Here is a 24,052-nt window from a genome sequence, read left to right as displayed (position 1 = left end):
CTGAAGAAAGCAGCCAGGAGCAGAGAGGGTTCTCTGCCAGGCAGGATGAGCATCGGCTAGTGCCAATCCCCCTGCCCCTTGGAATGCTGGTTGATAAGGGAATGGCTTGAGAAGTGCAAACTGGTGCGAACAGAGGAGGAAGAAGTTTGTCAGAACGGGAAGAGATTGGAGCTGAGCCAATCCCTCCAAAGAGCAGGCTAAGGGGAGGGCTGTTAGACCGGAAACAAAGCAAGAGGTGCAAAGTGAGAAAGTTCAATATCTTCTGAAACCGGAAGTGGTCTTCAGAAGGGTCATCTTGAATGATGATGGCGGAGGCTGTGTTAAGCCGTCCAGAGCTATCTGTTTGTTTTGACAATAAAGCATCTTTTTAAATTAACTATGCTCACTGTGTTATCAAGCTGGGGACTGAACTCCTGACATTCTGCAAACCACTGTTGTAAATCCACCATCCCTCCTCCTCAGATCAGTCCCTGACAATGAGGGGGCTGCCCTTGTGGTTGGTGCAAAATTATCACCAACTTGTTAGCTATTGGTGTACATTCAATGTCCTGGTTCTGGTGTATAAAGCCCCCTGCAGCCTAGGTCCAGGATACCTGAAAGATCATCTCACCCCTTATATATCCAGCCAATCATTGTGCGCTTTGCAGGTGAAGGCCTCTTGCAGTTACCATCTTATCAAGAGCTCTGTTCCATGTAGAAACTGGGCCTTTAGTATGATGCCCTTTGGAATCTCTTTGCACAGTCTCGTATGTAAGTCTTGAGATCAACTCTTTCTTTTTCCTTCCCTTTTTTAAAAAAACAAAAAAACTTTTCAGATATATATATTTCACTGAGTTTATAATCATTTCAACATTTAAAACTTCCTTCCCCCTCTTTCTGCAGTTCCTTAAATTTATTCTTCATACCTTCTGCATATCCAAATTAACCTACTCATTTATTTATGTTTTATATATATACGCACACAGAGACACACATATATACATATATACACTCTTACGTAGCTACAGGTTATTACAATAATCCTGCCAGTGTTTTTATCTGTTTACAATTTAGCTGTAAATATTCAATAAACCATTTCCATTCTTTTGTTATCTTTTCTTTTTCCTTTCCTTTATTTTAAAGCTCCATGCTGGGCTAGAATCAGCAGCTCCCATTCCGTTCCTATTCCCATTCCTGGATTTCACTCTGTGCTTCATTTCCAGTCCTCTTTCATTCCAGTTTAACTCTGAGAATTTCTCAAATTAATTTTGGAATTGGTTCATCTGCTTATTGCTGCAGTAGCGTCTGAGTAGCTTTCCGTAATCCTAATGACATGCAAATACCACAAAGACAAATAAGAGAGAGAAAGGGATTTGGAATAGCGATGTGATTGTAGGTGTGATATGGCAAGCTTTAGCAAAATGCCTCTGAATAACAGTTTATTTATTTTATTTACTTGACAAAATTTGTATACCACTTGAAAAACAAACCTCTGAGCAGTTTATGAGGGACAATCTAAAGCAGTCATTTCAAAAATACCAATAAAAGCAAACATTAAATGTCCTAAAATCCAACTCTTCTGGACATCAATCGTACATGAAATATGCAAGTATATGCAAGTCACCCCAGAACTGGCTCTACTAAACATCTTCCAAGACAAAAATGCCCACTCACAACACAAAGAGCTCATAGCCCACCTACTCTCAGCAGCCAGAAGCATCATAGCCAGACACTGGAGAGACCTGTCAGGAGTAAGCATGGACCAATGGTATCAAATAGTATGGGAAACAAGAACCCACCAACAGCATTCAAATCAATCTGGCTAACCTGATCCAAAAACGCACCCCCACCCCATGAAAACAAAGTTTACCATAGCCAATCACAACCAACCACACCCTAGGTCACCCCCAACCTCTCACACCACCAAAGGATTACAAGCAAATAGTAAAGAGAACCCACACAAGTGACGCTGACACAAAACCCCACACATTCACTAAGTAGAAAAGACCCCACCCCACTCACCATTCCCCCCTCCACCTCTTTCCCCCTTTTCTTCCTAATGTAACACTAATGTCTCACAACAAAAGGAAACCGATCTGTAGAAAATGTAACTTGAAAAAAGAGACATTGCACCAGTGGTGTAGCAAGGGGGGGAATGGGGCGAGTCGCCCCAGGTGCCACCCTGGAGGGGGGGTGACACTCGGTGTCCCCCCCACTGGGGAATATTTTTTTTTTCTGTTGCATGAGATTTTTCAACTGTTCTTATATGTTCTTTCAATGCTGATTTCATAAGCTCTAGTTTTTTTCCCCGCAATTCATGTTTTCCACTTTTCACCAGAGCCAGAGCCGCATTGGGGGGGGGGGGGTTGACACAAAAAAAAATCCGCATTGGGTACTACCTGGGCTTGCTACGCCTCTGCATTGCACATACAGTGGAACCTCGGTTTATGAACACCTCGGTTTACGAATTTTCGGTTTATGAAAGCCGCGGACCCGTCTGGAACGGATTAATTCACTTTCCATTAGTTTCAATGGGAAAGTTCGCTTCAGTTTATGAACGCTTCAGTTTATGAACAGACCTCCGGAACCAATTACACCCATGCTTCGGGTTAAGTACGCTTCAGGTTGAGTACTCCATGGATCCGCCTGGAACAGATTAATCCACTTTCCATTACTTTCAATGGGAAAGTTCACTTCAGTTTATGAACGCTTCAGTTTAAGTACTCCGTGGCCCGTCTGGAACAGATTAATCCACTTTCCATTACTTTCAATGGGAAAGTTCGCTTCAGTTTATGAACAGACTTCTGGAACCAATTGTGTTCATAAACCGAGGTACCACTGTACTTTAATAAAAATGCATTAAAAAAGCAAACATTAAAAACAAGTTACCATTTTTGTGTGTGTTTATTCAGCAATCTTAAAACTATTATACACAATAATTGAGATTCCTGCATGCAGAGGGTTTGACCCAGGTCCCTTCCAACTCTACAATTCTATGATTGCATATGACTGGGTGGGCTTGCTGAAGGGGAGGGGTGTGTGTGTTTTAGCTGCTGCCAAAAGCAACACAGTGAAGTTCCCTGCCTAATATTAAATGGTCAGGGAGTTCCAATGAACAGGTGGTAGATCCCCAAATGTACCCATGATCATAATGGGGGATACTAATGCACGAATCGGCCCAAATAACGCAGCTCTCTATAAACGCTTTGTTTCGACCTTAAGTGAAGATTCTCCGCTCCCATTGAGACTGGGGAGGAATTCAAAAGATAATATCATTAACAAAGCGGGAGGAAAACTCTTACAATTGGCTTTGGAATTTGATCTTGCTTTCTTGAATGGGTCAACACGGCCTGATATTCCAGGAGACTTTACCTTCTGCTCAAAGCGGGGCAGGAGTGTAATTGACTATGCTTTAATCTCGATAGAAATGTTAGATGAAGTTTCCTCCTTCACTGTTGTAGCCCGCTCAGAGAGCGACCATTTTCCAATTGTCTTAGAAATTCACAGAAATTCCAGTAGCAAAGATACGTGGACCCCTATCAATACCGACAAACATATTTACGCCAAAAGACTTCACATAGGAGAAAAAAACAGGGTTGATCTATTAGCAGTATTTGAAAATAATCCAGCTATTCTTGAACCTTTGATTAACCAAAACCTGCCTCTAGTGCAAGACACTGATTATTATTACAACACTATCCAGGAATTATTTGCTCCCTTTATAAACCGTCAACTTAGCAATAAACCCTTAAACAAGTATAATTGGTTTGACAAAGACTGCATCAAATATAAGAAACAACTCAGAACTTGTTTAAAGAAAGCCTCTATTATTAATTCTCAAGATATTTGGAATACTTATTTTGAAATGAAAAATGATTTCAAGAACATGCTACTGGAAAAAAAATCCATGTTTGCGCAAGCCAAATGGGCCAAAATTGTGGCAGCATTAGAAATTAAAGATTCAAAAACTTTTGGTCACTCCTTTCAATAAAAACTACTACTGAACTCCCCAACATAAAGGATGAAGCCTGGATCACGTATTTTACTTCCATCTTTTACGATCACCAAGCTTCTTCAAAGAACCTGGAATCACTTGTGCCAAGAACTAACCAACTTCAAATTACTGTCGAAGAGATGAAAAAGATAATCCTCTCCTTTAAGCAAGGAAAATCCCCTGGTATGGATGGCATCTCAATAGATGTGCTGAAACTAAACTTAGAATGGTGGGCCATCACTCTTGTCCCGCTTTTCAATTCTATTTACTGCACAGGCCTTGTACCCAAATCATGGAATAACTCAATAGTGGTTCCGATCTTTAAAAAAGGCGATAGGAACTCCCAAGAGAATTACAGGCCTATCAGCCTGTTACCATGTATAAGTAAAATCTACGCCAAATCCCTCCTTATCAAATTGGATCAATGGATGTCAACTAAAGGTCTGCCTGGCAAGGAACAAATTGGATTTAAGACAGGCTCTTCAACCCTCGACCATTGCCTAGTCCTAAGCCATCTAGTAGACAAATACGTCGTGAGAAATAAGCGAAGACTCTATGTGGCATTTGTAGACTTAAAAAGTGCTTTTGACACTATCGATCATAACAAACATTTGGAATTATGGCTCAGCTGACAATCCGGTCATCTAATGATCAGTATTATTTGCTGCTCCCAAGTAATAATAAAAGTATGTTGCCCAAAGTGTGGTACTGCCAGAAATGTCTGTTTCCTACAAAACTCCTGAGGAAGGTGGCCATGTGAACGAGTGAGGCGGCGGAAGTCATCAAATGTAGCATTATGAAAAGCCAGGAGGGATGCAAGGAGATCTCTGCTTTGTTGCACGCAAATAAAAGGGGAAGATGACAGAGGTAGACACAAAATAAGATGGTTAGTAAATAAAAGTGGGGGGGGGGAGATAATTCGAGAGAGCAGCGGGTGTCCTGCTGGGCATATTGCCATCTCACCGAAAGAAGTCTCAAGACAACCCAAAATATGGGCAACAGGTTATATTTATGAAAACATAATAACTAGAGGACCTGCCAATCAACAGAACTGAACTGAATTAGCCTGATCAAACAAGCTCAGGCAAGTGAGTTTTATGAATAGGAGCTTCTAATCACTTCAATTTTCTGAGCTGCATGCTGTGGTCATACGGCAAGGTTTGATAAAACTGCCCTCACATGCATGCCCTTTGGGTGTATAAACTCCCCCCAGCATTTACATGTGGGAAAGGATGGTGTAAGAAAGCCTATGAACAACTATAATTGACAGTCCAGTGCTATTTTTTTAGAAAAAGAAGCGCCAGAAGTCACTATGAACACCTCCCTTGCTCTCTTATACAGTGGTACCTTGGTTCTCAAATGCCTTGGTACTCAAATGCCTTGGTTCTCAAATGCCAAAAACCTGGAAGAAAGTGTTCCAGTTTTCAAATGTTTTTCAGAAGCTGAACCTGTTGGCTATTGTTTCCGGGGCGCCTGCACCAATCAGAAGCTGCATGTTGGTTTTTGAACATTTTGGAAGTCAAACAGATTTCCAGAACAGATTAAGTTTGGCGCTTTTGTTTTTGCTATTTATTTTGCCTTTTTGTTTTTGAGGCTTTTTCAGTTAATTTGTTTTTGTGACACCCTGTCCAGCTACTGATTGATTGATTGATTGTGTGACTGCGGAAATGGATAAAAGCCCCCCATCCAAACAATGACTATCATCAGTGCAGGTAAGAATTTGTTTTATTTTTTAATCATCTACAATAATGTCTTATTTATTTTATAGTAAAGCACATTGATTATTCCCCTTCATGGATCACTGCCTTGTTGTGGTGATGGGGCTTAAATAACTCCAAGAAGCTATGAGCTATGCCCTGCAGGGCCACCCAAGATGGACAGGTCATAGCCGAGAGTGTAGACTAAATGTGATCCACCTGGAGAGGGAACGGGCAAACCACTCCAGTATTTTGCCAATAAAATTCCATGGACATAAAAAAGGAGAAGCTTTGAGAAGAAAGTGAGAGTTTTCAAGGACTGCTCTGGTTCATGGGGTCACGGAGAGTCGAACACGACTAAAACGACTAAACAACAACAACAACAACATTGATTATTGCTTTCATTATATGGATCAATGGTCTCGTTAGATAGTAAAATTCATGTTAAATTGCTGTTTTAAGGGTTGTTTTTAAAAGTCTAGAACAGATTAATCTTTTTTGCATTATTTTCTATTGGAAAGTGCACCTTGGTTTCGGAATGCTTTGGTTTTGGAACAGACTTACAAAACGGATTAAGTTTGAGAACCAAGGTACCACTGTAATGGCGATGGCGACCACCTGAGAGGTGCCAGAACTAAGTTCCGGCTGAATAAAGCCCCGATTGACACTCACTAAGCTGATGATCGGTGTCTAAACAGCCTTTTTCTAGCAGAATATTTGGGCAAATGGCTTCCAGCCAACCCTAAAATGTACAAATATAGGATCCTATAAAAATTATAGCTGGTGAGCTCAGAGAAAAATGTGGACTGAATAGGCAACTATAACTCAAAGGGACAGGGTCAGCAACTTCACAAAAAATAATGGCGCAACAAGTAGAAATCCGAGACAATGTTATGAATGGGGAACATATGTCAGCATGCCCAAAACCAGTGAAATATTTTCTGCCTTTGCAGTGCCATCTTTTCCTCTGTATTTCCTCTCCTGCTTCAGAAAGTTGAAGAGGAGCATACATTTCTGCATACGGACAGAGGTTTTATGGTGAACAGTAAATTAGTCAGGCTGGGGGGGAAAGAAATGGAAGCTTTCAGGCCCTAAATTAGTTTATAGTTGATGCAAGCTGTAGAGAGGAGATGATAGGCATCATTTGCAACAGCAAGTCAATTAAGAATCCGAGGAGGATCGGATCTTGGCATGATGGTTAGTTATTTGAAAGGCACGGAGATAAATAAAAGTATGCACAGAGACTGGGATGCAGATGATCAGAAGGATATATAGGAGGGCAGATCCCAGTTTTTCTGAAGAAAGAGCCCTGAGAAAGCTTGGTGGCCTTAGAATCAGAGAATTGTAGAGCTGGAAGATACCCCAAGGGTCATCTAATCCAGCCCCCTGAAATGCAGGAAGCACAGCCAAAGAATCCTGGACAGTCATCCAATGTCCATTTAAAAACCTCCACTGAAGAGGAGTCCACCACCTTCTGAAGTAGTCTATTCCACTATCAAATGGCTCTTAATATCAGGAGGTTCTTCCTGAAGTTTAGTTGGAATCTCCTTTCTGGTCATTTGAATCCATTGGTTCTAGAGGTCCTACACTCCAGAACAGCAGAAAACAAGCTAGCTCCATCTTCAATGGGGGCAGGTGGAGATCTTCTGAAGGCAGCTATCATATCAACTTTCACTCTTCTCTTCTCCAGGCAAAACAGACAAATGAAGGCTGTGATTGAGATGATGTAAGATCAGAGGGACATAATGGGTGGCAGATTCCAATTCTGCTCCAGGAAGAGCCCTGAGCAATTTTGGTGACATGAATGCCAGACCTGTGGGTGACAATATCTGTCAGGCTTCGGGGAATTGGCTTCCTCCCCCGTGGCCGTAAATGAGCAGATCAAATGAAAGGGAATTCTTACCAGTTAGTTTCTTTAATAAACACAGCGAAGGACAAAAGAAAGTGTCTAACCAGAATGGCGGTGCTCCCAATTAAGGTCACTCCCCCCCTCCATCCCTATTAATCTACATCACTCCTACATCTTGTAATCTGAGCTTGGAGCCTCTGTGTTTTCTGTTCTGACACTGTCTGATCTCTTCTGGATTTGGGGGAAGGGATGTGTGGATACTATCCAGAGACTGTGAATCTGTTAACTCCCTCTCTTCTAGTATTTCTTCTCCTAGTTGCTCCCCACCCAGTATTTCCCAGCTTCTGCCTTCTGAACTATGTCCCTCTGAAAACCATTGTTCCAAATCTATACTGCCCTCCTGCTCCTGGGAAGATTCAGGAGCAGGAACAGAAGCAGGGGGAGGGGGAGGCTCCCACCATTCTTTCTCAGTGCAGCTCTCCTCAGCATGGTCCCTGACAATATCTGACTGCAGACCCTGAGTGTTTCTTCTTTGGCCAAGGGCTCTTGCTTCCCCCCTCCATTGGGACATAGGACTGACTTTAGGGTTGCCATACGCCTGGAATTTCCCAGACATATCCAGAATCCTGCATTCAGAAGCAGTGTCCAGGAGGAAGTCAGTAAAATGTCCAAGAAAATCCAGACGTATGGAAATCCTTGTCAGCAGTGTCGTTTGGGGTGATTATCCTAAAGAAAGAAAGAAAAATCTGTTCAACTTTTCACTGTTTGATATAAGGCAACCCTAGCTGACTTGGAGGGCTGAACTAAAAGTTATATTGTGAGAACATTCAGTAGAATATTGGGGCTGGGGAAAGCCAGAGGGCAATGGAATGGCCCAAACAGGACTCTCTGTTTCATATAATATCAGAATCCTGGATTACCCAACAAAGCTGACTGAAAGAGAATTAGGCAAGTTCATGAAGGATATGGCTTTCAGTGCTACGGTACTAGCCACAATGCTTATCCTCTGCTTCCCTAGTCAGATGCAGTAATGCTTCTGAATTTCAGTTGTTCTGGTTTGCCCCTGTGAGAACAGGATGCTGGACTAGATGGGCCATTGGCCTGATCCAGCAGGTTCTTCTTACATTCAAAATTCTTAAAGTTGCTGCGCAGTTCTCCAGCCAAGCAATGTTTATGAAAATGCATATACTATTGTGTGTGTTTAAATGCATACACAGTATATTAGTGAGAATAATGTAAGGGGAAAAATGCATTCTATTGAGGGAAATGGCTTTGCAGAAATCTGCAGATCAGGGGAAATTGCACATTAAAATATGCATGGTAGGGGAAATTCCCACAGATGAATTTTATTCTGGATTTTCTTTTATTTTTTAAAAAAAACAAAAAACCAGGATGTGTGAATGGATATAGAAATGCAGGGAACTGAATTTAAGATTGGAAAGATGATTGACAAATTTGGCCATCCCCATTTGCAAGTTTCTGGGGTCAATTTGTCAGCAGAAGCTTTCCTTCTTGCCCCTTAAGAGGGCAGCTTCCGCAGTTCAAGAATGACAAAGATCCTTAAGCTTCATTAAATCCCGTTTTAAACATCCCATTGATGCAACGGAAATTTCAGCAAGATGGATTCCGCCCCCCCCCCCACGCACACATCTCTTTTCTGCATGCCTCTAACAAGTTGTGTGTGTGTGTGTGTGTGTGTGTGTGTGTGTGTGTGTGTGTGTGTGTTGTGTGTGTGCTGTTTTCTGCATACCTTTTTAAGCAGAAACCGCAGGGCCTGGCACTCCCCAGAGAGCAGACCTAGCCAGTTGCTTTCTTTCCCTAACAAGCAGGAGGATGCTATGTTGACTGCAGGCAGTGCATCAGAAATTGTAATTCTGCTCTTCTCCGGCCTACGGGGAATTCTCTTCCCACTCACAGAAAGCCAGGCAAAAGGGAGGGGAGGGGAGAGAAAGAAAAGGGGGGAGATAGAAGGACCTCCCCACCACCACAGCCCCCGCAATCAAAGCACAGAGAGGTCTGTAGAGACCAGGGAATCGGACGCCTCCAGAATCTGCTGTCCGCCCCCGCCTTTCTCCAGCCTCCCTGGGAGGCGGCGGAACTGCCTTATTCGGTAGCGGCAGAGAGGAGGAATCTTGACACACTTGGAAGAGGCGAGGAAGTTTATTTTGAGGGTTACAGCCAGGGTGTGAAATTTCTAATCGCATTTCCACAGCGGCGCGGGCGAGCACCTCGCTCGGAGTGCTAATTGATTCGGCAGGAGCGGAGTTCCATCGCTCCATCTCCCTCCTCCCTCCTCCCCATCTCTCGTGTTCTGCTAGCTAGCCGTCATAGCTGCCAAGTTTTCCCTTTTTTTTAAAGGGAAATTCCCTTATGCTGAATAGGCTTCCTCGCGAGAAAAGGGAAAACTTGGCAGCTATGCTAGCCGTACGGAGAGAGCCTGCGGGCCACCCGTAGGAATTCAGAGGCAATAATGCGCACAGATGCGTGGCGGCCTAGGATCCCTGGTTCCCAAAATTTAAAGCAAAAATCGGGTATTTGGACAGGACCTAGGAGCAGAGGAAAGGGACGATCTGCTTCCAAACATACAAATCCTCAGAGAATTCTCAGAGGTGGAACCAACACTCTTCCCCTCCCCCTCTTAGAGTTCCCCAGAAAACCTCATTTCATGGCAACTTGGAGAGATTCCGACAATCGCTATTGATTAGTAAGGTGGGGGGGGCATGATAAAGATGTACAAAATTATGCATGATTAATTTGTCTCATCGCTTACAGGCATCTAGGTTGGTGGACATCACTGCCTTCTGTGGGAGCACCTTCTATATAGTTTGTGCTGCAGGAAGAAGGACTTTTTAAATATCTAGTTACAGGTAGGTAGCCGTGTTGGTCTGCCATAGTCGAAACAATTTTTTTTAAAAAAATCCTTCCAGTAGCACCTTAGAGACCAACTAAGTTTGTGATTGGTATGAGCTTTTGTGTGCATGTATCTGAAGAAGTGTGCATGCACACAAAAGCTCATACCAATGACAAACTTAGTTGGTCTCTAAGGTGCTACTGGAAGGATTTTTTTATTTTTAAATACCACAAAGGAACAACCATATCCTAGGCCAACCCCAACATCTCTCACCATCAAAGGAACACAAGTGAACAGCAGAGAACCTACACAAGCGACGCTGACAAAAAAACCCCCACACTTATTAAGCAAAATAGAAACATTGTCACCCGACCCCACCCCCCTCCCCCCTCTACTTTCCTTCCCCTCTCCTCACCAATGTCTCGACAAATGAAACTGATTTGTAAAAATGCCCAGAGAGACATTGCACCTATCTTTGTAAACCAAGAAAACCCTACACACACACACACACACACACACACACACACACATCTGTTATGAATCTTCCAGCACAGAAAGAGCCCTGGGAAAATTTGGTGACATGAATGTCAGACCTGTGAGTGACAATATCTGGCTGTAGACCTGGGATGTACCGGTATGTGATCTTCAGCCCAGGGGTTTTGCTTCCCCTTTCACTGGGACATGGGGCTGACTGGGGAGGGGAATACAGCGCATTAGGGGAAGCTTCTCCTCCCGCGTCCTCCTCCCCACAGCGGCCCTGGTAGCCAGGTGCCCTGGTGCCACCCAGCCGGGGCGGCGGGGGGCAGCGGCGGCGGGGCAGGCTGGCCAGCGGCCCTGCTTCTAGGGGGGGTAACTGCCCCCCTGCCCCCCTGCCTACGCCCATGCAACATTCAGTTTCACTGGATGTCCACAACTGTACAGAATTTACCAATCCTGGTGGGAAACGATCTTCCAGCAGCTCCGAGTAACCTCTGCTGAGCCTCAGGCTGCAGCCTGAGTGAGACGGCAGCCTCACACCGCGGCGCAGCAAACAGCCTGTGTACCATTAATATAGCGCATTAGGGGAAGCTTCTCCATCTATTTATGAGAACAAAAATCAATCTGGGGCATATTACAGAGAGACAATGTCTGCCTGCTGTGTGCACAAGGTGGAAAGGCGAGTCACCTGCTCCCTCTAACATGGGCAATCAGGGGAGGAGGACTCGAAGCAATTGCCTGGGCTGCCAAATTAAGATGCTGTGGTTTTGCTGGCGGTGGGTGGGGGTGGGGAGGTAGAGGGAGCCAATTGTGACTGAGCCTGTCCAAGCCGGGAGGAGATGGCTTGTCACTGCCAAGGCTCCCCATCCATTTTTAATAGGGAAAGGATAGCTCCAAAGATTGAAATGTGAAGGAGCAGCCATCTCTGAAAGCATCGGCTCCTGCTTTGTCAATCGCTCCAGTGTGTTTGTGGGATATGGGGGAAGAGGCAAGAGAAGCAAGAGGGAGAGGATGCCTTTGTTGTGGCTTCGACACAATTCTTATTCCATTAATTCAATATATGCTTTTAATAGGGTAAGGTAGGGTAGGGTAGGGTGAGTCATTTTGGACTCACAGCTGCCCATGGAGGCACAGGTCAATTCTGTGTCCAGGGCAGCTGTTTATCAGCTCCATCTGGTACGCAGGCTGAGTCCCTACCTGCCCACAGACTGTCTCGCCAGAGTGGTGCATGCTCTAGTTATCTCTCACTTGGACTACTGCAATGCACTCTACATGGGGCTACCTTTGAAGGTGACCCAGAAACTACAACTAACCCAGAATGCGGCAGCTAGACTGGTGACTGGGAGCGGCCGCCGAGACCACATAACACTGGTCCTGAAAGACCTACATTGGCTCCCAGTACGTTTCCGAGCACAATTCAAAGTGTTGGTGTTGACCTTTAAAGCCTAAACGGCCTCGGTCCAGTATACCTGAAGGAGCGTCTCCACCCCCATCGTTCTGCCTGGACACTGAGGTCCAGCGCCGAGGGTCTTCTGGCGGTTCCCTCGCTACGAGAAGCCAAGTTACACGGAACCAGGCAGAGGACCTTCTCGGTAGTGGCACCCACCCTGTGGAATGCCCTCCCACCAGAGGTCAAAGAGAACAACAATGACCAGACCTTTAGAAGGCATCTCAAGGCAGCCCTGTTTAGGGAAGCTTTTAATGTTTGATTTCTGTATTTTAATGTTTTGTTGGAAGCCGCCCAGAGTGGCTGGGGGAACCTGGCCAGATGGGCGGGGTATAAATAATAAATTAATAATAATAATAATAATAATAATAATAATAATAATAATAATAATAATAGGTAGGGTGCATTAGGCATGAGTTCATGCAACTGAGACAGGGGGTTAGCCTGCAAAGGTTTGGGAACCACTGATATAGCTCTCTCTCTCTCTCTCTCTCTCTCTCTCTCTCTCTCTCTCTCTCTCTGTGTGTGTGTGTGTGTGTGTTTATCTTGAGAGGAAAGTGTGAATGACAACCATACACATTCAGTGAGTGAAGCTGGAGAGGCAGGGAATTCCTGGCTTGAAGGGAAGGATGTGGGGAAGGAGGCAGCAATGCAAACAGGGGGAGACTGGGAGATTTCTATTTATGTTATGACCATTTTCAAAAGGGTAGCTGTACATAGTCTCCAACTGCCCCAGAAATGCCGGGACCACCATTAAAACCCTTAAGCCATCACGGCTTCTCACTTTGTGACGCAGAGTCCCGTATTCCCATCTTTATTGAGGTGCGCTAACTGGAAATGGATTCGTGTTGGGGGAAGAAGGGGAAGAGAGAGTTGCCAACTGAATCTGCCTTCTCCTCCTGCTGCTCCTGCTCCTCTTTCTCTGCCCCCTGCTTTGGCACTGCTCCTGGGAGTCGGAGAAGTCAGGGTGGGGGGACGAGGGAAGAGTCTTGCATCAGGCCCAAGAGAGGGAAGAGTCTTGCATCAGGCCCAAGAGAGGAAGCCAGGCAGGCAGTCAGGCCAGCTGGCTAGCTGTTAGAGTAGCAGCAGTAGAGGAAAGAAGAGGAGGAGGCGGAAGGAAGAGTGAGACAATGGGGATGCCGATGCCACTGAAGCCAATGCCACCGTCCCTGTGGTGAGAGGTTGCAACTCTCCAGCCTGGTGGGCCCCCAGCCACCCATCCAGCCGGCTATGCCAAATAAAAACAAGGAGAAAGTGAGCCAGGTCAGGCCTGAAGAGAAGGTGGTGGCTGGAGGAGACCCTGGTTGGTGCTTGAGCTAACTGGGCTTTGGGGGGGGGGGCGGGAGGCAGGTTTGCCCGTATCATGAAAAACTTTAATTAAATCTTAACATGCAAAAATTAAAGGCACCCCCCCCCCCATCCACTGGCGGTGATACTGATATGGAATAGAATATCCCTATTTTCATCTCAGGAATGTGGGAGGGTATGTGTCAGGGACTGTGCTGAGGAAGGCTGCACTGAGGAAGAATGGTGGGAGCCACTCTTTTCCTCCTGATCCTGAATCTTCCCAGGAGCAGGAGGACAGTATAGATTTGGAACAGTGGTTTGCAGAGGGGCATAGTTCAGAAGGCAGAAGCTGGGAAATACGCAATGGGGAACAGCTAGGAGAAGAAACACTAGAAGAGAGAGAGTTAACAGATTCACAGATTAATAGGGGAGGAGGGAGGAGGGAGCGTTAATTGAGAGCACCACCATTCTGGTTAGACGCTTTCTTTTGTCCTTCACTGTGTTTATTAAAGAAACTAACTGGTAAGAATTCCCTTTTGTTTGATCTGCTCATTTACAGCCACAGTGGAGGAAGCCGATTCCCTGAAGCCTGACAGTATGTAGCTGTGCTAGTTTAGTCTAAAGATATCCAACCAAGATCCTTCTAGATATTGCTGAACGACACCTCCCATCATCCCAGGCTGAGGCATACAATGGGCACCACCAGTGAAAAGACCCTGCTCCATGTAGCTCCTGCTCTGTCATTTGATAGAGTGCCCACTTGCCCTCCTTCTTGACATGGAACGCTCTCTATTGGAGTCTCCAGGTCCAGTACAAAGACCATAAGAAGGGAGAGCAGGGACCTTGAAGTTCCCAACAGATGTTAATCAAGCAAGCAAGCACACACACAGGCCACCTTTGTCACAGTCAGGACGCCTATGTCCTGGCCAGGCCTGCACCCAATCTTGTTTTTGTACAATCTTGTTTGTTCTCAGTAACTAAAATTATATTATCAACTTATACAAGCAGAAAAGTTGTTTTCCTTCATTTGCAAGGAATCATACAAAACAAAGTGGCACTAATAAAGAAAAGTTCCAGGGTGGCAGCAGAAAGCAAACTAAAAATGCTTTTGCAGTTCAAAACAACTACCCAGCAATATCAAGTTATAGGAAAACTGGTGCTATTAACAGTAATCCATCTAGTTGGTTAATTGGTTTGGCAACTTCCATGCACATGACGTGTGATGCTAATTATTTCTCCAAATAGTTAAATGATATCTAATCAGAGGCAGCTACAGTTGCAAATGGCAACAAAATATGGGTGAAAGGAAGAGGAGCAGGTTTGGTCAAGTGTGTTGCAGGTAGAAATACTGTTTGTAATGAAGTGAGAGCAGTAGTTTACTTGCTCAAATTAACAAATAAGAAAGTTTTGAGAATTTAAATGCTAGATTAAAAATGATTACTTCATTGAGAAGGGGATTGGAAGAAAAACACTGGGGCCTAATTTGAATAGTAGAGTGCCTGGTATCTGGTGGGCAATCTCATCCTTTATTTCTACACTGTGGCTGCAGACCAAATCACCAGTCAGGAGAGTTATGAGTTTCAGATGCCTTGTCAATCCCAGCAGGTATATAAGAGGCCTTCGCCCTGGCCAGGCCTTTGCCCGTTGTAATGTTATTCTTAAAAAACCAGGTCTCCTCTGCCCCGACTGTCATCTAGGGGCAGCAGTGGGAGAACTGGGAAGCAGAGCTCACTCCATTGGCTCTCCTGTGACAGGCCAGACCCATCTGGTCTCCTCTCCCCACAATGGTCATGGGGTGTGGGGGGAAACAGCCATTCCATCAGACCGCCTCAGTGGGAGCGATAGGAAGCAGGAGTCATTTCATCACCTTGGCTGCAACAGGCACATCCTGCCCCTGAACAAGGCCAGCTGGTCATTATGGAAACAACAGTTTAGGGATTGGTGCCTGAGCTTTGATTACTTTCCTCTTCCCTCCGTGTCCCTTTTCCCTCGTGTGTCGTGTGCTTTTAGATTGTAAACCTGCATGTAAGGACTCTCTTGTTTTGATTCTGTGTTAGCCACTCTGGGAGCCTTTTTGGCTGAAGAGCAGAGCACAGATGCACTCAATAAATAAACAACACATTGCAGAATGTAGCAAAAAATGCTCGGAATACCTGGCTAGCAGACAACAAGATCATTCATGATACCACAACCATCTGTGAGGGGAGCATTCTTCTCTTTTCCGAGTTCTATCATTTGTTTTCCTCCTCTCTTCCTCCTTCACTTGGGGATGGGATATATATATATATATATATATATATATATATATATATATATATATATATATATAAATTTCTTTTGCATTCTACTGAAGTAAATGAGGAGAAATACAGTGGTTGACTCACGACAGGGCCTTTTCAGTGGTGGTTACCTGTCTGCGGAATGCCCTCCATGGCAAGGTGTCTTTTGCATTACTGACTTCCGGGAGGCGATGAAAAGCATTGCTGTTTAACCCAGGCATTTGATGGCTGAAGGGCACTAAGAAGCTAAGAAGAGACTGCCGGATCCAGCCAGGGGCGTAGGAAGAGGGGGGCAATGGGAGCGCTCCACCCCTGGCAGCGCGATCCCGATCCAGCCACTTGATACAGCCAATGGCCCATCTAGTTCAGCATCCTGTTCTCACAGTGGCCACCCAGATGCACCAACGGGAAACCCTCAAATAGGACCCAAGCACAAGAGCACTCTCCCCTCTTGTGGTATTCAGAAGCATCACTGCCTCTGACTGTGGAGGCAGAGTAAAGGTAAAAGGTAAAGGTAAAGGACCCCTGGATGGTGAAGTCCAGTCAAAGGCAACTAAGAGGTTGTGGCGCTCATCTCGCTTTCAGGCCGAGGTTGTGGCGCTCATCTCGCTTTCCAAGTCCTTTGGCCCGCTGGTCTAAACCGCTTCTGGTGCAACAGAACACCGTGACGTAAACCAGAGCGCACGGAAACACTGTTTACCTTCCTGCCGCAGGGGTACCTATTTATCTACTTGCGCTGGCATGCTTTTGAACTGCTAGGTTGGCAGGAGCTGGGGCGGAGCAACAGGAGCTCACCCCGTCACGGGGATTCGAACTGCCGACCTTCCGATCGGCAAGCCCATGAGGCTGAGTGGTCAGCCATCGTGTCTAGCAGCTACTGATAGCCCTAACTTTCATCAGATTGTCAAGTTCTCTTCTTAAGCCATCCAGGTTGGTGGCTTCCAATGCTCCACGTGGCCCCTGTCCCTACCTGCCAAGAATCCCCCAATCTAGCGTGGCGTGATGGACCTGGAATGAAATGTCTGCTGTGCGCTACGGCCTTCTAAGCCCAAATAGAACCTGAGTGCATTTTAGTCTGAGCAGCATTTTAAATGAAAACAAGCCCCAGATATACTCGTCCCTCAGCTTCCGAAATCCTGGAGTGATGGATTGGAATACTCAGCAGCCAAAGTCCTGCCAAAGCAAAGGTTCTCAGGGCAGTATTCACTTCACTCCCCATTACACATGCACTATAAATTTAAGGCTACATTTAACAGTTCAGCTAGCAATGAAAATTATTCCCCAGAAGCAGCAGGGAGAAGCCTGATGGAGACAAGAGCAATGCAGGAATTGTGCATGGTTCAATTTCTCTCTCTTTTTTTTGCCACCCCCTAACCTTCTTCATTATCAGGGGTTTGGGGGGTGGAGGAGACTCTGTATGGATGACACAAGGGGCATTGCATCTTATTTGCTAAAGGGTCGGCCAGCAGCTCAGAAATAATCTCTCCGCTTTGCTTTCTTTAATTAAGCTAATCCTGTTTAAACAAATCGGCTTGCTTAGGGCTGGGGGAAGTGGGGTGGTGGTGGAAGGGGCTCAGGAGAAGGTGCTAAATGGAGCCGTTCATTTCTGCTCGCCTGCTACTTAGTCACATTAAAAGCCCTCCGCACCACTCTAGCGAAACCCTCTCTGCCATTTAATACTTCATCAGAGCTCCGCTGAAGCATGGGAGGGCTTCGTTTCCTTTCTGACTCTCTGGGAACATAGGGAAAACGACTTAACATAAGAACATCAGAAGAGCCCTAATGGATCAGGGCAGTGGTTCGCCTAGGCTAGTGTCTTCTACTCACAGTAGCCAAGCAGATGGCTGTGAGAGACCCTCAAGAAAGACCTGAGCACAAGAGCTGTCTCCCCTCCTGTAGTTTCCAGCACCTGGTATCCATTCTGAGGATGGGCCAGCTAGACCAAGGTAAAAAAGGTAAGGTAAAGAACCCCTGGATGGTTAAGTCCAGTCAAAAGCGACTATGGGGTTGCGGTGCTCATCTCGCTTTCAGGACAAGGGAGCTGGTGTTTGTCCACAGACAGCTTTCCGGATCATGTGACCAGCAGGACTATACTACTTCTGGCACAACGGAACACTGTGACAGAAACCAGAGTGCACGGAAATGCCATTTACCTTCCCGTCGCAGTGGTACCTATTTATCTACTTGCACTGGCATGCTTTTGAACTGCTAGGTTGGCAGGAGCTGGGACAGAGCAACGGGAGCTCACCCCATCGTGGGGATTCGAACCGCCGACCTTCCGATCGGCAAGCCCAAGAGGCTCAGTGGTTTAGACCACATCGCCACCAATGACCCATCTTGTCCAGTATGCTGCTGGCTAACCAGATGCCCGTGAGAAGCCCACAAGCAGGATGTGGGCACAAGAGCACGCTGTCCACCTGTAGTTCCCAGAAACTGGTATTCAGCAGAAGAAGAACATAAGAGGAGGAAGAACATAACCATCATGCCTAGTACCACTGAGCTATGGCCATTCATGGACAGGAACATTGGAAGCTGAGTTATAGAGTCAGACCATTTGTCCATCAGTATTATTATTATTATTATTATTATTATTATTATTATTATTATTATCACCCTGTCCATCTGGCTGGGCTTTCCCAGCTACTCTGAGTGGCTTACAGCATATCAGTAATGATGATGATGATGATGATGACAATGATGATACAAATACAGTAAATCTAGCTCAGTAAACTTGCTTCTCCAGCTGTTTTGGGGCAACAGTTCCCATCATCCCTGACCACTGGTCCTAACAGCTAGGGATGATGGGAGTTGTAGTCCAAAAGCAGCTGGAGACCCAAGTTTGGAAAACACTGGTCTACATTGACTACCAACAGCTTTTTGGGGGGGGGGGGTAGGCAGGGAACACCCCCAGCCTTACGTGGAGATGCCAGGGATTGGATCTTGGGTAATATTTAGACTACTTCTGCCCCCTTTCCCCACACACTTACCTGGCAGTAGGTCCCATTGAACTTGATGAGCCTTACTTTCTTTGGGGAACTGTCCGGAAACCAAATGTTGCGGTCTTTTGGAAATCTGAGCTGGAGGTGACGCAGGATAGATCCGCAGAGGAACAGCAACTTCGTCACCTCAGCGACCTAAGGACTGGGACTTAGGAGCCGAGATGTGGCTATGCCTGAGTGGAAACCGCTGTACTGGAAGATCCACGAAAGGTTATACTCACGGCAGGGGCACTCAAGGAGAAAAGGGGGCGAAGAGACGCTTCTAATATTCAGTGCCTGCTCCAGTTCTCGCTAGGATGAAATACAAGCAGTCTGACAAAAAGCCACGGGGCTGGGGGAAGCCTTGTTACTTATCGGGGCCAATTCTCAATTAGGCTTGTTGCAAGGATGATCTAATCAGATCTGAACCTGACCAGAAGCTGTTGATCATTTGTTGTTTATGATTTCCCCGAGACCTCTGGGCAAGTGTAACTTAATTATTTCTGAACGGAGGCACCGAGGGCCAACGAGACATTTGCTATCCAGGTCGCTATTGCCACTAAATTAGTGCACCGTAATTAAAGCCGTCAACAAAGCATAAAAGCGCACGCAATGCATGCTCAGCACAGCAGAGATAATTGCTCTCCCAGGCACATGGGCTGCAGATCAGGTTTTGCAGACCCTCTGAGAAATTTAAGTCAGCATGTAGTGGCCTGGAGGGCGATAATTTGGCACTGAAGCATCACGCTTTCAATGACTACTAGGTGTGATGGCTATTCTATCTCCACTGTACATAGGAATATAGAATGCTGCCTTATACTGAGTCAGACCATTGGTCCACCTATCTCAGCATTGCCTACACTGACTGGCAGCAACTTTCCAGGGTTTCAAGATGCCTTTAAAAGAGGATTGGACAAATTCGTGGAGGAAAAAGCTACCAATGGCTACTAGACATGATGGTTATACACTGCCTCCATGGTCAGTCCCTGGCAGCCACAGAAGCAGAGAATGTTCTTGGTCTCAGATCTTGCTTTTCTCCCAGTCATCTGGTTGGCTACTGTTGAGAACGGGATGCTGGATTACATGGGTCATGGGCCTGATGCAGAAAGCTCTTCTGATGTCTCTATGTCATTTGGACATGGGTAACTTAGCGCAGTAGGGACGTGGGTGGCGCTGTGGTCTAAGCGACAGAGCCTAGGGCTTGCCGATCAGAAGCAGAGCCGTCTTAAGCGGGTCGGGCGCCCTGGTGCCATGGTGCACGAATCGCTCCGGCACCCCCGCCCTGTTTCTTCCCGCGGCTGGTGGGTGGGCGCAGCGTGGTTTACGCATGGCTTTGCCGTGCAGCACCCCCTTGACGACCCAGCAGCCTGGCGCCCTGCGCCACCCAGCCTACCCCTAGAGCCGGCCCTGATCAGAAGGTCGGCGGTTCGAATCCCCACAACGGGGTGAGCTCCCATTGCTCGGTCCCTGCCTTTGCCAACCTAGCAGTTCAAAAGCAATCAAAGTGCAAGTAGATAAATAGGTACCGCTCCAGTGGGAAGGTAAACAGTGTTTCCGTGCGCTGCTCTGGTTTGCCAGAAGCAGCTTAGTCATGCTGGCCACATGGCACGTAAGCTGTCTGCGGACAAACGCTGGCTTCCTCAGCCAATAAAGCAAGATGAGCACTGCAACCCCAGAGTCGTCCATGACTGGACTTAACGGTCAGGGGTCCCTTTACCTTTAACTTGTTGTTGTTGTTGTTTAGTCGTTTAGTCGTGTCCGACTCTTCGTGACCCCATGGACCAGAGCACGCCAGGCACTCCTGTCTTCCACTGCCTCCCGCAGTTTGGTCAAACTCATGTTGGTAGCTTCAAGAACACTGTCCAACCATCTCATCCTCTGTCGTCCCCTTCTCCTTGTGCCCTCCATCTTTCCCAACATCAGGGTCTTTTCCAGGGAGTCTTCTCTTCTCATGAGGTGGCCAAAGTATTGGAGCCTCAGCTTCACGATCTGTCCTTCCAGTGAGCACTCAGGGCTGATTTCCTTCAGAATGGATAGGTTTGATCTTCTTGCAGTCCATGGGACTCTCAAGAGTCTCCTCCTGCACCATAATTCAAAAGCAACTAATTTAAGCAGGCTACTCAGATACAGCCTGTTGACTATCAGCAGCTGTCAAGGGGCTGTTAGGAAGGCAGGTTCATCCACAGGGCATGAAAATGATTCGAGACATGGAGTGCAATCAGCTTTTGTTCACAAAAGTAAAAAAACAAAAAACATAACAGAGTTCATCAAAGCTAATCTGGCCTAATTGAAGATGGTGCTGGAACTGGCATCTGGCCCCTCTTTCCTTCTCTAGCCCTCTCCCTCTGGACTCCTCCCAAGCAGCTGTAAACTCTGGCGACGGGGAGGGATCCCCCTCTGGGACTGTCTGATCCATTGCTCAGCAACATGCAAGGCTCTTCATGATCTGGGTGTCAGTGGAGGAGGAGGGCTGACCGAAGAGTCCAGCTGCCGGGCGACTGAAGCAGTGCCTGGCTCCTCTCCTGTCTGTGCTGACACTGTGACCCTTGGTGCCCAGCTCTCTCCTTCTGATCCCCCCAGGTTCACTCACTTCTGCTTCTATCACCTCCCAGCTCGTCCCCTCTGCAGACTGGTCCCTCGTGTCTCACTACCACTGGCCTGAGTCTAAATCTCCTACTTCTGTGTCATTCCTGGGGGGTTCTTGGGCAGGCAGCGTCCACCGCTCTTCCTCATCCAGCCAGCCCCTGACCATCGGCTCTCTAAAATTTTAGGCGGAGAACCTTCCTCCCCCCCCGCCTCTGACCTGGAGATGTCAGTGGAGATTAAACCCAGGACCTTCTGCATCCAAAGCAGATGTTCTGCCACTGAGCCATGGCCCTCTTTGGGTTGTCCTGCCATTGATTGTGATGGGCTGAGCAAAGCCCTGTGCCCATTCCATCCTTGGAAAATGTGTGAGCTTTAGTCACCTATTGCACTCAGGGCCCACCATAATTCAAGAATAGCGCACCTTATCCCCGCAGTGTTTTGGACAGAAAAGACGTTAGCGTAATTTAAACCGACCGTTGCCCCACCTCTGCCCCGCAAATACTGAAATCTCTAATTCGGAGAATAAATTGATGCTTCATAATACGTCCTTGGTACCAATAAAGCAAATAAATACTGCTCCCAAAGACCACATTAACTGCTGGGATTCGTTCTGGCGTGCAGATAAACCCATTGCAATCAAGCATGGAGAGGCATAATACCCATCCATAACACTCTTGGCCTTCCGCGCTGTTTTATCTGTGCTGTGATAGATTTCCGCACCGTGTGCAATTCATCCGGCGCATCTCAGCATTAGCGAGGAAGCTATTTCAGCAGGTATTAGATTAATCACTGCTCATTGGCAGACTGGCTCCGCTGGATGCTTTTCTGGTTTCTCGTGAAACACTGGGTGACTTTTAGAAAGAAACCGAGAACTGTTGGTACAAGCCTTCGCCTGCCAATGCCATGACAAGCGCTACTTTACAAAATGCTCAGCATAGATTCCATTGTGGCAGTCAGCGTGGAAGAACTCAGGTGCTGCTCGTAGGAGATGAATGAATTAACGACGGGCTGTAGCTCAGTGTAAAGCATCTGTTTTGCATGCAGAAGGTCCCAGGTTCAATCCTCAGCATTCCATGTTTGCAACTAACATATTTTGCAATCAAAAATACCTTGTGTGTTGTTTCTGCTGTAACATTGAACGATGAATGACCGAGACCTGAGATTACTGTAAGTAAAGCATTTAAACTTACTAAGGTTTGTGGTCTATTCACTCATTGAAGTCAGTATTGCAGGAGAAGGATGCACTTCAACCATGGAGGACATTCCACAAACACGGGACCACCACTGAGAAGGCCCTGTCATGAGTCAACCACCATATTTCTCATCATGTACTACAGTAGAATGGGACATTGGCCTGATACAGCAGGTTTTTCTGATGTTCTTAGCTTTGCTTCATTTAAAACTGGTTGGAACAGTTATGGCTATATAGCACAGACTTTCCATGGGGAAGGTGCCAGGGTCAATCCCTGGTGTCTACCCTAGGGATGGGAAAGAGCTTCATTTTTAACCCTTAAGAGGTGCTGCCAATCATTGCTGTTAATTCTGAGCTAGATGGACCAACAGTGTGAGGCACCTTCCTCCATTCCTCAAATATTCAGACCAAGCAGGACCCTTTAACTTCACCTTCAGATGTTGCTTTTTGGAAAATATGTGGCCGTAACTTCAGAGTTCCTAAAAGCCGTGAGACAATCACCGCCCCCCCCCCCAAAGCCAATGCATTTCTTTCCCACAAAAGTGCAATTCTATTTTAGACCTGACAGTCAAAGATGAATTGATCAGTGAATCATTAGTGAATGCTGGCTTGCCAGTAATCTTTACTCGAACACATTCATTTTGTGCAAACACAGGACAGTCCGAACAAGTAACATATATACTCAGTGCTTTTAAAAGGCTAATTTCCCAGAGGTAAAATCAATCAAAGGCTTTGCCTGAAGGGTGGGTGGGAGAGGGGGAATCCAGGCAGCGAAAGGTAAACAGCAGCCTGGTGTTGTTTAACAAGGGTTCGGAATAGGTGATCGACAGCGACAGCAGCAAAGAAATGAAGATATTTCCCAGCACTGCAAATAGCAGAAAATGAAAACACTTTCTTTTGGAAACAGAGAGATTGTGAAGGCAGTTTATAAACAAGCCAATTACATTTTGCAGGTTTGCAGTGATGTCACACCAGTGTGCAGAGGGCCACAGGGGCAGTTGCCCCGGGTACAAAATTGTTAGGGGTGCAAAATTTCAACATACAGTGCTGCCTCAATACAGCTGCTCGCTTTCATTGCTGGGCTCCATTGCAAATGGCTTCGCCATGAAAATCAGGAGTGAGCTTTCCAGACAATGGAACGGAACAACTCTTCTTTTCTTATCTCTGCAGCTGTGATCTCCTGAGTGACAGGGACATTGTTAAGCAGTTGAATGCACATGCATGCTCTATCTGAAACCAAAGGGGTGCAATGGTTGCCAGATGAGATTATTATTATTATTATTATTATTATTATTATTATTATTATTTTAGCTCTCCTACCTGTGGGTTAAACCACTGAGCCTAGGGCTTTCCAATCAGAAGGTCAGCGGTTCGAATCCCTGTGATGGGGTGAGCTCCCGTTGTTCGGTCCCAGCTCCTGCCAACCTAGCAGTTCG

The sequence above is a fragment of the Zootoca vivipara genome, chromosome 16 (assembly GCF_965207765.1).
Source record: "Zootoca vivipara chromosome 16, rZooViv2.hap1.1, whole genome shotgun sequence".
Taxonomy (NCBI): Eukaryota; Metazoa; Chordata; class Lepidosauria; order Squamata; family Lacertidae; genus Zootoca; species Zootoca vivipara.
The sequence above is the reverse complement of the archived record's forward strand: the minus strand, read 5'-3'. Positions refer to the sequence as shown.